Source organism: Stegostoma tigrinum, chromosome 1 (genome assembly GCF_030684315.1).
Source record: "Stegostoma tigrinum isolate sSteTig4 chromosome 1, sSteTig4.hap1, whole genome shotgun sequence".
NCBI classification, from domain to species: Eukaryota; Metazoa; Chordata; class Chondrichthyes; order Orectolobiformes; family Stegostomatidae; genus Stegostoma; species Stegostoma tigrinum.
The window spans coordinates 6,640,949-6,657,035 of NC_081354.1; the positions used below are offsets into that span (position 1 = coordinate 6,640,949).

The 16,087-nt window shown below is 43.6% G+C and overlaps 1 protein-coding gene across 3 annotated transcripts in view; it reads right to left on the minus strand.

The window, feature by feature from the left end:
• Nucleotides 1–16,087, minus strand: part of bmpr1ba (bone morphogenetic protein receptor, type IBa) — a 466,435-nt gene that overhangs the window by 315,999 nt on the left and 134,349 nt on the right. For all 3 annotated transcript variants that reach the window (XM_059649546.1, XM_059649318.1, XM_059649359.1), the window contains exon 2: nucleotides 2,569–2,655. The gene's annotated coding sequence lies outside the window, so the exon portion shown is untranslated. The remainder of the gene's footprint in view (nucleotides 1–2,568; nucleotides 2,656–16,087) is intronic.

Here is a 16,087-nt window from a genome sequence, read left to right on the forward strand (position 1 = left end):
AAGGTCTGAGCTCATGGTATTCTGGGTAATGTACTAGCATGGATAGCAGATTGGCTGGCACGAAACTGGGGGGATGTTAAATGGAGAAACTTCATTGGTGAGGATAGATTGAAGAAGTTGGATCTCTTCTTCCTAGAGAAAAGAAGGTGGAGATGGGATCAGATAGAGGTTTTCAAAATCATGGACACAGAAGCTATCCCCAACTGTAAAAGGAAAAAGGAATGAGAGAACTTGGTTTGAACGTAATGTGCAAATGAAGCAAGCATGACGTAAGAAAAAACTTTTTCACTCAGTGAGAAGTTAGGCGGAACGCACTGCCTGGAAATGTGTTGGAGGTAGGTTCAACTGAAGCATTCATGAGGGTGTTGGATGATTAATACACAGAAATGGCATACAAAGATAAGGGGGGCGAGGTAAATGATTGGCCCTAAATAATAGAGCTAGCACCTTGAGCCAAATGGCCCTTGTCTGTGCTGTTAACAACTTTATATTTCTATGACACTGCGTCTTTTTCAAATTGCAGAAAGTGATGAGTGGGTAAATGCTGGCCTTTCAGCATGTTACAATTTATATCAGTAACTTGGATGAGGTGGTTGAAGGCACGGTGGCTAAATTTGCAGAAATCACCAATATAGGTGAGGAGGTAAATTGTAAAGATGACATAATAAGGAAGCATATAAGGATATAAAAATGTAACGTGCTGGTGAAACTCAGTAGGTCTGGCAGCATCTGTGAGTAGAAATCAGTGTTAACGTTTCAGATCCAGTGACTTGTCATCAGGAATCAGCTTGCCGGTAATTTCTGTTTTTGTTTCATTCTCTGGCATCTGCAGTTCTTTGTTTTATATTACTGCAGATTGAAATGAGCAGCTTACGCGAGTGGGCAAAAATACAACAGATGGAGTATAATGTGGGATTGAAGTTATTCACTTTGGCTCAAGAACTGAACAAACAGCACAATGCCCTTTAGAGGAAGAAATCTATCATTCTTACCCAGTCTGGTCTACGTGTCTTACAGTAATGCGGTTAACTCTGAAAGGGCCGAGTAGGTCACCCAGTTTGAAGGTATATCAAGCAACAAATGCTAGCCTTGTAAGTGATGCCCATGTTCCAAAAATCTAGAAGAATGCCATGTGTTTAAGCAGTGAAGTTAATACAAGAAACAATTACGACAGCAGAGACTGAAAAAAACTTTTCTATATTGATCCCTGTACGAACAAGCACCCCTGTTTTCAAGCCAAGAATGAGAACTTGCCTCCTTCTGCTTCCCTCAGATATGATTCCTAATCTGTCAGCTGAGGAATGGTGCTAACTGTATTCAAGAACCACAGAATCCCTGCAGTGTGAAAGCAAGCCATTCGGCCCATTGACTCCACACCAATCCTCTGAAGATCATCCCATCCATTTCTGTAACCCTGCATTTCCCATGGCTCAGCCATCTAGCCTACACATCGTTGAACACTACGGGCAATTTAGCATAATCAGTCCACCCTAACCTGCACATCTTTGGACTGAGGGAGGAAACTGGAGCACCTGGAAAAGACCTTCACAGACATGGGGAGAATATGCAAACTCCACATTTGCAGTCACCCAGGGTGAAACTGAACCCAGGGCCCTGATACTGTGAGGCAGCAGTGCTAGCCACTGAACCAGCTTTCATTTAGTTTAAAAAAAAACTTTGCAATGACTGCAAAAATAGTACTATTCTTAAATTAGCAGGTATTGGGTAGTAGAGCTTTCAGTAGATGTAGTTATCTCCTTCTTTGAAAGTAGCAAGAAAAGTCAGTATTTTACGCAGCATCAGGTCATTTTGGACTTGACTAGAGAGTTTTGGATCAGCTCTTGCAAATGTCTGAGTTTGTTTCACTTTGAGGCTCCTAGAAACATAATGTTCCAACTGTGCATGGTTCAGTGGTTCAGACAATTCCATTGTTATTCCAATAAATGCAGAACATTTGCACATTCAGGGAATTAAAATGCAAGGAACATGTTCATGTTCGAATCCTTAGCGAGGTGAATAGACTAAAAGACAGAAAAGCAAAGGCCAGTTTTAGATGAGTAAGCTTTCCACAGACCATGGTCAAGTTACCTTGTCAAGGGACCTTCCATCACCCACTCAACATGTGGAGTGAAAGTTTTGCATAAATACCTTGTTGAACCCCAACCGAATGAAAGTAAACTTTCAGGATCTGCATATGTCTCCACACATTCCACCACTTCTTTCCCTTAATCCCTCTACCTTTCTTTCTCTTCCTCATCCTTCACTCCTTAAGACTAAGACCTTTGGCCAAGCTTTTGGTCACCTGTCCAAATATCCTTTTATGTGTCATGACACATTTGGTATCCAAGTTTGGTGAAGGACCTCAGGATATTTGACTGCACAGAAGACACTAGGGGAATGTAAGTTGTTGTTCAATTCTAACTATTGATCTTCAACGTACAAAAGTGGGATGCAATCATGCAGATATGATTCTTGTGCCGAAGACTGAAACAAAATAAAATCACAGTGCAAAAAAGTAAATAATCTCACCAACTTCTTCACTTGCTCACGCAAAACCGTCATCCTTACCTGATAAATCTTGCTGCGTAGAATTGTGCAACTGATGTCACATCCCCTCGGCCTTGTGAATTTAGCCAATTTCAGTCAAAGTAGGTTCTGTTCAAAACAAGAAATATTTTGAGCGTAAAGTGCAAGTATCCATGTCACACTTCTTAACACAACTGTCTTCACCTGTAGCCCAGCATTTTTCATCCACACTGGTCACCTTTCTGGGATATGAGCCAGCTCTGCAGCTCACCCGCAGGTAATGCACGACCATGTGAATGAACAGCTATTGTTCAGCACTTGTGAAAGGTCATTCTGTAAACATCATTGTCTCTGTACTCAGAGTAAATCTCAAATCTTTGTACCATTGTTCCTTGACAACAAGGTCATACACAAGTTGCTCTGAAACAGATTCATGAAGCATGGCAGGACTTAACGTTAATGAGATGAATGATTAGCAATTATCCACCAGTCTCTCTGCTGGAATACGCACTGCAGTACAATTAAAATTACACAGTCCTGTTTGATCTTTAACAGCTTGTGGTTAGGGGTGAGATATTTTGCAGTCAGTGAAGAAATGTCACTTTGCTTTTGGTCACATCTATGGTGAATTCAGAACGTATGACTAGCAATCTTTCTGGTTCAGCATTAAGTTCCAAGTCGTTCTTCATGGGCAGGCAAAAAGCTCCAACTCCTCCAACCTCGAACCCCACTGGTGAGTGTGAGTGGAATAAAAATGGTACAATACAGATCTTAAAACTTCAATGCATCACCTCACACCCCGTCCTGCTGTGGGAGGATTCCTTTCCCTGACCTTTGTGCATTTTAGTAGTTTCCACGAGTGAACAAATTGGACCAAACTTTATTTCCCTTACAGCACATTTTTTTTTCTCTAAAATATTGATTTGCTCTTTCATCTGTTAATGCCAAGAAAGTAATTCTTACAAGTCTGGAGTTCATGTGACAACCATTCTTACTTCAATTTATTTACCAGTACTTTCCCTAGCGTAGATTTTGATATATAGGTCACACCAGCTTACCAGTGCACATTTAATTTTACTAGAAAGTAATTCAACTCATTTCCAGGCATGAATTATTGAAGAATTATTTTTATTTAGTACATTATATGGATGTGACAGACATGAAACTAGAAGCATATGTTTATTTACAAATCAGGATGGCATTTGATGATCTCTGACTGTTTAGAAAAGCAAAGAGCCAAAGGCCTTAGATAAGAGCTAAAACAGCTGAGTCTATTTTCATATATTTGAGTTGACAACTGTACTCGTTAAGTAACATTCTTTTGCCAAACCTCTGATGAATTCCCACTTTAGGAGCTTATAAGAGATGGGTTCAGTGAAGCTGGATAAGTAACTGGTAGAGAAAGTGATGGAAGGACGTGCCTATGGGGATGTGCCTACAGGGATGTGCCTATAAGGATGTGCCTACAGGATGTGCCTATAGGAATGTGCAGATAGGATGTGCATACATGGATGTGCCTAGAGGGATCTGCCTACAGGATGAGCCTATAGGGATGTGCCTACAGGGATGTGCATACAGGATGTGACTATAGGAATGTGCCTATAGGGGTGTGCCTATAGGGATGTGCCTACAGGGATGTGCTATAGGGAAGTTCCTACAGGATATACCTAAAGGATGTGGCTATAGGGATGTGCCTATAGGGATGTGCCTACAGGAATGTGCCAATAGGGATGTGTCTACAGGGATATGCCTATAGGATGAGCCTACAGAATGATCCTATAGAATGTGCCTACAGGGATGTGCATACAGGATGTGACTATAGGAATGTGCCTACAGGATGTGCCTATAGGGGTGTGCCTATAGGGATGTGCCTACAGGGATGTGCTATAGGGAAGTTCCTACAGGATATACCTAAAGGATGTGGCTATAGGGATGTGCCTATAGGGATGTGCCTACAGGAATGTGCCTAAGGGTGAGCCTACAGAATGATCCTATAGATTGTGCCTACAGGGATGTGCCTACAGGATGTGCCTATAGGGACGTGCCTACAGGATATGTTGATAGAGATGTGCCTACAGGATGTGCTTATGGGGATGTGACCATAGGGGTGTGCCTACAGGATGTGCCTATCGGCATGTGCCCACAGGGATGTGCCGACAGGATGTGCCAATGGGGATGTGCTTACAAGATGTGCCTACAGGATATGCCTGCAGTAGTGGGTCTAAATATTGAAATAATACTCGAGTGCAAATCCTGCCTTCTCAATTAGTCACGCTCAAGGTTAGGCACTTTCTCCACTGTGGCCTGGGTTTACATTCCAGCCTCACTGTAGGAAGCCCTGCTTTCAAGATTATGATCTATCTGAGCAGATCCATTCGCCCAGTTTTCCAGTGACCGGGTGGGAGCTGGGTGCGTGGGGCTTTGTCCTGCAGCAGCAACAGAGTGAGCATGGGCCAGGGAGACGTTGTGGGATCCGATGTGGGTTGGAACAAGTCCCAGACAGGGGCCGAGTCCCCAGAGTGGCGGAGGGGACCAAGGGTGGGGGGATGCACCCCCGGGGCATTGTGGGGCTGATCCCCACAGTGATTGGTGGCCAAGACGGCTGGGAGGCGGCTTCGATGGGCTCCAGAGCGGCGGAGGTGGGTACTAGCGGTCGGGCAGCACTTTCAGGCCCGGAGCGGGAATCTTGTTTTCCACATGGAGCCGGCCCCTGACAGCAGTGTGGTGCCGACTGGTGCAGCCCAGAGCAAGATGCTCTCAGCGGAATAATGTGAGCTGGAGTGGGACTCTGGCAGTGGTATAGCAGCAAAGGGGGGAAGTTGCACTCTTTTTAAGTTATCTTTGTTTATTCTATTCTGTCAACGGCACTTACATACAAGCAACAGTGCACACTTTATTTTATTTTGAATGTACGTGTCGATAAAGGATATTCAATTCAATAAAGAGCTCTCTTCCTGCTAGAACCACAAATAAAGCCAATCTCCATTTTTTAGAAGCGCAAATTTACATGTGAAGCAATGGCTGGGGTTGTCTGTGTTACTAATTCTACTGAGGCGTCACAACGGTTTTGCAAAATATATGACATCACACAACTCCAGCACACTCCGCCTGCTGCCAATATTCAGAACAGTATCCTAGTATTTGTTTATTCAGCTGTTCGGAATTGAAATGTTTGGCATTTGTAGTGACACTGTCCAACTGTACATCTCCATTCCCCCACGATCGCCTCAGTGGGAGGGCAGATGGGTGTGGGGAAGAGTTAATCTGACAGACTCTCTAGGACACAGCTCCTGAAGTTCTGTACTTACATTCATGGGACAACACCATTCTGCTTTTACAGCTGAGTCAATTTTTCAATGGAAACTGTGCAAACTATAACCTCTTCCAGCCTCTTCTGTCAGGCAGAAGGTACAAAAGCTTAAACATGTAACAACAGGTTCAAGAACAGCTTTTTCCCTGCTGTTACTGAATTTTTGAACGGATCTCTCAAATTTCAGATCTAATGTTGATCTTGCTTTTTGTACACCTCCTGTGCAGCTGTAACCTTGTATTCCTCACTCTGTTCTATCACCTTGTGACCTTTGTATGGTATGATCTGCTTGTACTGCATGCAAAACTAAACTTATCACTGTACCCAGGTGCATGATACAATAATGAATCAAATCAATCATCTGTACAAGTAAGCCGCATTATTTGTCCTATGACCAACACCTTGAATACTCCTTAGCCAAATACTTCCTATAATAAAATGGAATAGACTATATTCCATCAAAACTTACTCTTTCCACCCAGTTGGCACGTATCAGACATCAAAGCTTTTTTGATTGTCTGTGAGATGGCTCACTATTTTTATTTGTTTGCATTTGGTACAGATTCTGAACTGGAAATAAGGAAATGAATGAACTTACGTTTTTGGAATGGGTGGGATGAAGGAGAGGTCAGATCCTTGTAAACCTCTTTGCAGCCAATCCTTGGGATTATCATTTGTTTGGAAGGTGATATTTCTGAACAAATGCACACATGGAATCTAGTCAGTGTGTGCTTGCTAATCTTCTACCACACTGTTTGCGGGATTCCCTGTATGCTTGACCTTGCAGTGTCTTTTTCCTGTTTATAACCATTCTTGCACTCTCTGTCTATCCCAACTTCTCCCACTTTATCACAGCTGACAACGGGACAACACAGGCTCAAAAGCAAAATTCCTGGACAAATTCAACAAGTCTGGCAGCATCAGTGAAGAGAAAGCAGAGTTAATGTTTTGGTGCCACTGACTCCTCTACAAAACTGGACCTGAAATTGTAACTCTGTTTCTCTCTTCACAGATGTTACCAGACCAGCAGAGTTTCTCTATTCTTCCCTCATGTATCTATCCAGACTAGCTCACAGTTCCATTTCATCAGCTCTCTTGCCCCAATCCCATTCTGACCAGTGACGGAACATTCTCTGAGCAATATCACCCTCTCACTTGTTCCTACTCTACGTTCCCCTGGAAATAGAGAGAATGGAAATAAAGATGAGGAACAAACATGACAACTGTATGCAAAACTTGGGTGGTACGGTGGCACAGTGGCCCAGTGGTAAATACTGCTGCCCCACAATACCAGGGAGCCAAGTTCGATCCCACCCTCAGGCAACCAACTGTGTGGAGTTTGCACGTTCTCCCCGTGTCTGTTTCCTCCCACTGTCCAAAAGTATGCAGGTTAGTTGGATTGACTGTAATAGATTGTTCAGAGATGTGCAGGCTTGATGGATTAGCCCTGGGAAATGCAAAGTTACAGGGATCGGGTGGGATGCTATTTAGATGGGCAAAATGGCCTACTTCCATACTGTAGGGATTCTGTGGGAAAATAAAAGTAGTTAAGGTGGTGATCTGAAAGGAATAATTAAACTTAGATGAATCAAGGGGATATACAGATATAAAATTGAAAGTTATTTTGTTATTATCTTTCTCTTTAATTTTATGTACGTGCTGGTTGCTTGGGTAATTTACACTAGTTCTGGGAATGCAAACATTCCTTTATTTGCACAGTAAGTGTTAATGTTGGGAAGTCCCATGTTATTGACCAGAAATATTAACTGTTTATTTCCCTACAGATGCTGCCAAGTGTGATGAGTGTTTTAAAAATGCTGATACTGATATTCCTGATCTGTTGGAAAAGACTCTGTCATTACTGGGAACCTTTCACATTGTTGCAGATCTCAAATTAGCCAAAGCATGACTGAGTTAGAACTAAGATTTGGTAAGCATGGCATGGTGTCAGACCTCACTGCAGAACACACTGATATATGCGGTGTGCAGATGATATCTTAGTCAAGTTACCTCTCAAAAGCGAAAAGACCATGTGTGGGGAAACAATGAAACGGCCCGATATAAATCGATCTGAGAAATAATACCATTGTTGAGCAGGCTGAATTTAACAAGCAACTAAAACAGAAGCTGCAGGAATTGTTCAGTGGGTCTGGCAGCATCTGTGAAGAAAAAATCAGAGTTAACGTTTTGGGTCCAGTGACCCTTTACCAGACCCGAAACATTGACTGATTTTTTTCTACACAGATGCTACCAGACCCGCTGAGCTTTCTCAGCAACTTCTGTTTTTGTTCCTGATTTACAACGTCTGCAATTCTTTCGGTTTTCATTCTGAATTTAACAAGTGCAGTCAAAGGCATGCAGAGAAACATGAGACAGTGTCAAAACTTCTCAGACCATGGGGGAAGAAAGAGGTCAACTGGCAATTAATAAAGGAGATCTGGGTGCCCTTGTGCACCAGTTTCTGAAGGTAAGCATGCAGGTGTAGCAGGTGGTAAAGCAAGAAAATGGGACATTGGCTTTCACAGTGAGACAGTTCGAGCTGAGGGGCAGGGATTGTGTTGCGTTGTATAGGGCGTTGGTGAGATTGTACCTGGAGTATTGTGGGCAGTTTTGATCACCTTATCTGAGGAAAGATGTTCTGCCTATGAAGGGAGTGCAACAAATGTTTATCAAACTGAATTCTGGGACGGCAGGACTGATGTATGAATGCTTTCCTCTCCTCTGATGCTGCTTGGCCTGCTGTGTTCATCCAGCCCTGCACCTTTTTACCTCGGATTCTCCAGCATCCGCAGCTCCTGCTATCTCGGAAGAAAAACTGGACAGTTTTGGATTATTTTCACTGGAGTTTAGAAGAATAATGTGGGATCTTACAGAAACTTATCAAATTCTACCAGGGCTGGACCGGATAAAAGCAGGAAGGGTGAAAAGGTTGGGGCTTTATTTTTCCCCTGGATCACCTGAGGTTGAGTTTATAAAACCGTGGGAGGCAAGAATAGGGTGAACAGCCAAAGTGTTTTTTCCCAGGATAGGGGAGTCCAAAACTAGAGGGCATAGGTTTAAGGTGAGAGGGGAAAGACTTAAAAGGGGCTTGAGGGGCAACTTTTTCATGCAAAGGGTGGTGCGTGTATGGCATGAGCTGCCAGAGGAAGTGGTGAGGATGGGTATATGATTAGGAAGGGTTTGGAGGTATATGGGCCAAATGCTGGCAAATAGGACAAGATTAATTTAGGATATCTGGTCGGCATGGAATCAAGAAGGAGTTAGATTATAGTTTATTGGGTAGATAGTATGGGCAAGAAGTGGGAACAAGTGAATGATCAGCCATGATCATACTGAATGCTGGAGCAGGCTCAAAAGCCTAGTTCCACTCCTATTTTTCATATTTCTATGATTCCCTTACTGACTAATAATGTGGGTATCTCAGCCCTAACAGCCTTAATTGATCAGGTATGATTTAACTGAATGTCAGAACAAACTCAAAAAGCTGAATAGCCTCCTTCTGTTAAGTATCCACGTACTTGTAATGGTGGAATAGTTTTCATAGAATCCTTACAGTGGGGAAGCAGGCCATTTGGCCCACTGTGTCCACCCTGACCCACCCCACTAACCTTGCATTTCCAATGGCTAACCCACACATTCCTGAACACTATGAGCAATTTACCATGGCCGGCCCACTCTAACCTGTATTTCTTTGTGACTGTGAAAAGAAGCCAGAGGGAACCCATGTAGACACGGGGAGAAGGTGCAAACTCTACATAGACAGTCACCCAAAGGTGGAAGTGAACCCGGGTCCCTGGCACTGTGAGGCAGCAGCGCTAACTACTCAGCCACCACCACACTGCCCATGGCCTCCTTCTTTTTCCCACGGCCTTCTGGGTTGTGTTTCACTACAGAAGAGCATGTTCAGGGTTAATGAACTCTGATGCATATGTTCTTGCCAGGGGATGTATTCCTGCATTCCCCAACCCTCCTATCCCTGTATTCTGGCTGTCGGTCACTGAAGGCACTTATCCGAAAGGATTCCTGATTCTTTCAACTGGAAAGTGATTGGATAATTCCTGATTGTCAAAGTGCCACTGTTCCACCTCCGCTTCTAATGTTTTTTTTCCTCCTTCCCTAATAGAAACAAGCACTTGAAGAAAATGAACAGGATTTATATTTTTAATGCCGCTATGGCTTTCCTCCTGAGCTTTGCCACTGACCACACCATGGAAATCAACTTTCAATTTCCAGAACAATCCTGGTGGGTTGCTGACATTCCTTACGTTAATTCTTAGAATAGTAGGAAGCTTGTTTTTTTTTGCTTGAGTGGGCAAAGTGGGACCATTAAGATTCTAGCAAGGGGTTACTTGAAAATAAAAGAAAAATGGGTTTAAATCAAGATAAATAAGAGAGACAGAAAGAAGCCAATGAGCTTGTGACAAAATTCCAAACACAAAGGAGCTTATTTGCAAAAGAAGGAAACAATTAGATTCCAAAAGGGAAATCAGGAAGGAAGGAATCATTAAAATTTGCTGCCTCTTCCTTCTTATGGTTTGCATTGACCTCTGCATGTCAAGCTTAATTTATCCTTTCTCTTCCCCAAATTAAGGAAAATAGTGATTATCCCTGTGTAGGAGACTGTGATCTTCCTTCGAATAAAGCTTTCCAGACAGCAGCAGGTTTCAGGATCAGCTTGAGCAATCAGATTAAATAGATACAACACAGCAGGAGCAAGCCCAACAATTTTGTGCATCACAAACAGATGCCAAAGCAATGGACCAACCTACTCTGGTGGTCTGAGGCCTGGAGTTCCGAGAGCGAGAGTTTGAGGCCAAGAGCCCATGCTGGCTTTCACCCTGGATATCGCCGATGCTGCCTATCTGGCCGTTTTGTCTAACCTCTTGCTTCTCGAGATCTTGGCAACACTGACCGTGCTTAACCCACCCAATGATTTGGCAATGTCACAGCCACAGCAGGCTGCCTCGCAGGTTAAAACCCTGGCGGTGCGGCACTCAGCTGGGAAGATGCTTTCACCACAGCAGGTTTAATTCATGTCGCGCCCTTGACACAGTTTTCCATCCCAAAAGAAATCGTCAAGCACTGAACCATCGGACTATATCAGCAGATATTCTGAACAGATGGTAGAGCAGGGCCAAGTGTTACTCCTGTTCCTACGGTTCCATGCATAGAAATCTGGGAAACAGGAGCAGAACTAGACCACTCAGCCTGTCAAGCCTGTTCCACTATTCAATGTGACCATGGCTAACCATCTAAGTCAGTACCCTGTTCCTGATTTCTCCCCATATCCTCTGATCCATTTATCCCTGAGAACTATGGTGGCAAAGTAGGACTCTGCAACTGGAGCCTGATGGTTCTGTCCATTTCTTTCCTTCCTCTCTCTGTTGTCGCACTTTTGTTTCCTTTTCTTCCTTTTTTTGTTTTTTACCTGCCGTCATCAGGCAGCATCTGCGATATCCAGGGTGAAAGCCAGCATGGGCTCTTGGCCTCAAACTCTTGCTCTTGGAACTCCAGGCCTCAGAACTCCAGGCCTCAGAACTCCAGGCCTCGGTGTGGACTTACTGGATAAAAACCAAAAGAACTCCAGATGCTGTAAATCAGGAACAAAAACAAAGTTGCTGAAAAAGCTGAGCAGGTCTGGCAGCATCTGTGTTCGGAGAACTGATGAACTATGTGTTCATCAGTTCAGCTCTGAGGAAAGGTCACCGGACCCAAAATGTTAACTCTGTTTTCTCCTTCACCGATGCTGCCAGACCTGCTGAGCTTTTCCAGTAACTTTGTTTCGGTTTTTGCCCAGTGGAGACTTGCGGTCTTGAGGTGATTCCAGAGCAATCTCTCGGCCTCGTGAACCCTGAGGTGAAGCCCGGCACTGTCTGGAGCCAAGTCCCCTAGGGGCCAGTGTGGACTGGGATGGAAGACCGTTGCTCTGAACATTTTTTTCCATTTTATCATTTATTCCTAAAATCTACAATGATGTGCCTTTTACTTCTCTTTTTATTTCGAGAACTGTAACTGAAGAAGCTGTACCCTGGGGATCTAATAGCTAACACTAATTCTAATTTGTGGCGTCAGTGTGGACTTGACTCCCGGCCTTGATGTGAAGCTTGGTGCAGTCTGACTTGAAAGGGCTATTATTTCTGAACTCTTATTTCTCTACTTTCCTAATTTATCACTCAGCTTTCTATTTCTTTACTTTTCTAACTTATTCTCCCTGAGAATTTGTACTTAGGAATCTGTACCTCAGTACCTTGGTACCCAAGATGATGCCATAAATGGCAACTTGGAAATTTCTCACTTGTACTCATGTGAGTACCTATGAGAATAAAGTTACTTCCAATTCTATATCTAACTCACTCTTAAACATTCAATGTTGTGGCTGCAAGTTCTTTCTATGGCAGAGAATTCCACAGGCTCACCACCCTGAATGAGAAATTTCTCCTCTTCTCAGTCCTAAATGGCCTATCCCATATCCTTTTCAGAAGAGGCCTAGTTCTGAACTGTCTGGTTATTGGGAACATCCTTCCTGCATTTACCCAGATTAGTCCTATGAGAATTTTATAGGTTTCTATGAGATCAGGCAGCAAGGTGGCTCAGTGGTTAGCACTGCTGCCTCATAGCTCCAGGGACCCAGGTTCGAATCCAGCCTCAGGCTACTGTCTGTGTGGAGTTTGCATATTCTCCCTCTGTCTGTGCGGGTTTCCTCCCACAGCCCAAAGATGTGCAGGGTAAGTGGATTGGCCATGCTCAATTGCCCATAGTGCCCAGGGATGCTTAGGTTAGGGGAGTTAGACAAGGGGAAATGCAGGGGTAGGGGATTGGGTCTGGGTGAGGTGCTCTTCAGAGGGGCAGTGTGGACTTGTTGGGCCAAATGGCCTGTTTCCATGCTGTAGGGATTCTATGATCCCACCCCCAGCCCTATCCTTCTTCTAATATCCAGTGAATATAGTCCTAAATGATCCAGTCTCTCTTCACATGCCAGCCAGTCCTGCAACCTAGGAATCAGTCTGGTAAACCTTTATTGCATTCCCTTCACAACCATTGTGCATCAATGACATACAGATAAAATGTCATTTATAAGTCCAGCCAACTCCAGAAAATTATAATAACACTACTGATGAAGAAGCACTTTGCATCTTCACAACAGTAAAATTGCTCCGCTTTAGGTCCTCTTACTTGAGAACTAGGAGCAGGAGTAGGCCATTCAGCCCCTTGAGCCTGTTCTGTTGTTCAATAATGATCATGGCTGACCTCCTCTCAGCCGCAACTCTACTTTCCTGCCTGCTCATCAGAACACTTAAACCTATCACTGATTAAATATCTACCTCCTCATTAAATGTACTCAATGTCTCAGCATGCACCACACATCATTTTCAGCTTGTTTATCATTTTACGAGAATTCTGATACTTATATTCTTCCTGTGAACCGAAAGGAAGCAAGATAAATGAAGATGTTTACTGTGTTTTCTTTAAACCTGGTGTGATTGTACATTAGGTTACACACTGTTAGCAAGACAAATACTGCTACCTAACTACATGGAGCATTTTCTTTAAAGTATGATCATTCTCAGGAACAAAAACAAAGTTGTTGGAAAAGCTCAGCAGGTCTGGCAGCATCTGTGAAGGAAAAAAACAGAGTTAATATTTCAGGTCTGGTGACACTTCCTCAGAACTGAGAACTTCCTCCCACTCTCCCCACATCCATTTATCCTTCCAGCCAAAGAGCAATACCAACCTCCTTTTTGGAAACACATAATATTTTCACCTCAAATACTATATGCAGGTGAATTCCACAGGCTCATCATTCTCTGCATGAAGAAATTTCTCCTCATCTCAGTCCAAAGGGTTTACTCCTTATTCTCAAACCTCTGGTTCTAGACTCCTCCACATCAGGAACGTCCTTGCTGCAGATAACCTGTCTCGTCCTGTTAGAATTTCACAAGTTTCTAAGAGATTTCCCCATCATTCTTCTAAACTCCAGTGAATGCAATCCTAACCGATCCAATCTCTTCTCATAGATCAGTCCTGCCAATCCCAGGAATCAATTTGCTAAATCTTCACTGCACACCGTCTGTAGCAAGTGCACCCTTCCTCAGACAAAGGGACCAAAACTGCACACAATACCCCAGGTGTGGCCTCACCAATGCCCTGTATAATTGCAGCAAGACACCCCTGTTCCTGTACTTGAATCCTCTCTTACAATTTGTCTCTTTTACTGCCTGTGTGCTTACTTTCAACACTGGTGCGTGAGGACACCCAAGTCTTGTTGAACATTTCTCTTTCAATGTACAGCCTTTCCTTTGTCCCATTTAATACTGCTGTTTACTGCTGTCCTATCCTCTTCTTGCCTTGTGGAACTCTATTGTAATTCATCACCAAGTGTGACCTGTTTGTTCCTCCTTCAGTTACTGAACAGGTCTGGGATACAACTGCGGCTGTACAGTTTGTCCCATGTTCCTGCTCTTTTGTCTCAGTACTGCATATTTATTGCATTTCCAAGGCTGTACCCAATTCCCTGTTTAAAATTTACAACCGAATATGTTTCCTTCTCCCTTTCAGGCAATGAATTAATTGTTCCTGCCCAGAAGGTGAGGTGATCCAAATGGGGATAATACTGCTGGGGAGACAGTGACAAAATCTCCAGATCCAGCCAATTGATATCTGAGGCATTGCTCATGGGCTTATCACAGTTGAGACTGAGGCGTTTCTCAGCTAATGTCCACATAAGCACACTTCTGCATGGATCTTCGGACAATGGCACGGTTGGCAAACTCAACATTTCTTTCCAACACGTGGCACTGAAACTAATTCAGCCGTCTCCATGTGCGTGCTTAGCCCACGTTTGGTGCAATTTTACACCAAACCTGCATGACTCCCACTGACAAAAACAATGCCATTTAAAGGTGAAAGGGAACACAATCATTTGCACAACAGACCACTCGTTCCATGTCAGTTTTAGTGCTCCCTTCATGGCACCTCCCAGTCGGATTAACTCATCATGTATATTTCTTCCTGCATATTTCTTTCTCCCCAAAATATAAGACCATAAGGTGTAGGAGTACAAGTAGGCCATTCAGCCCATCAAGTCTACTCTGCCATGGCCATTTGATTATCCTCAATTCCACTCTCCTGCCTTTGCCCCAGAACCTTTGCCTCCCTGACTGACTCAAAATCTGTCTGTCTAAGCCTTGAAAATACTGAATGACCCAGACCCAACAGCCCTCTATGGTAAAGAATTCCACAGACTCACAAACTTCTCAGAGAAAAAAATAAATCCTCCTAATTTCTGACATAAATCTGTGACCCCTAATTTGAAGATTACGCCCTCTGCCCCCAGACTCTCCCACAAGTGGAAACAACCTGTCCTCCATCAAGTCCCCTAAGAATTGTGCATGCTTCTCTATGCTGATTCTTATCCTTTTGTTTTCCAATGAGTACTAGCACTGCATACTCAGCGTCTCCTGATATGACAGTCCGTCATTTCTGGTGCCAGCCGAGTGAACCTTCCCTGGACTGCCTCCAATGCCAGTACATCTCTTATCAGACAAAAGGGACCAAAACTCTTCACAGTATTCCAACACAGCTATTATTATCTATTGTGCATCCCTTTAAATACTATAATTCACAGACACAAATCAGTGTTACTCACCTTGATTAAACCAAATGGTGACATGCTCTGCATTTGCAACACATTCTGATTAAAGAAGGGTCTCACGGTTGAAATTTTTAGTGACTCCCTTATCTTCATGCCTGATAATTTTGCATCCCCAACCATGCCCCTCCGGCCCACGCAGGTTACACCCTATTTTAGTCTCCCTATTCAAACCTCCCGAGTCTGCTCTTTTCTATAGAATGTGACCTGGCGCTATGGCATTCGCACAGTCCCTCGCTCACATTCCAGGTATCGCTGTCAGCGGTAGCTACATCTGCTACTGAACTCATTAGACCTCGTGCCAGGGTCAAGGGCATCTCAAAACAGTTGCAGCATATTGTCAAAGGGGAGAGTGGGAAGAAGCTGGAAGTTGTTGTACACATTGGTAAGAACGAAATTGTTATGGAAAGGATCAAGGCTTGGCAGCCTAAATATAGGAGGATAGGTAGAAGGTTAAAAAGCAGAGTCACAGACGTAGTAATTACTGGTTTATTCCCAGTGTTGCATTCTAGTGAGGGTAGGAATAAAAAGATGGGGCAGATAAATCAATGGCTGAAGAAATGGTGCAACGTGCAAGGATTCAGACTTTTGGATCACAGGAT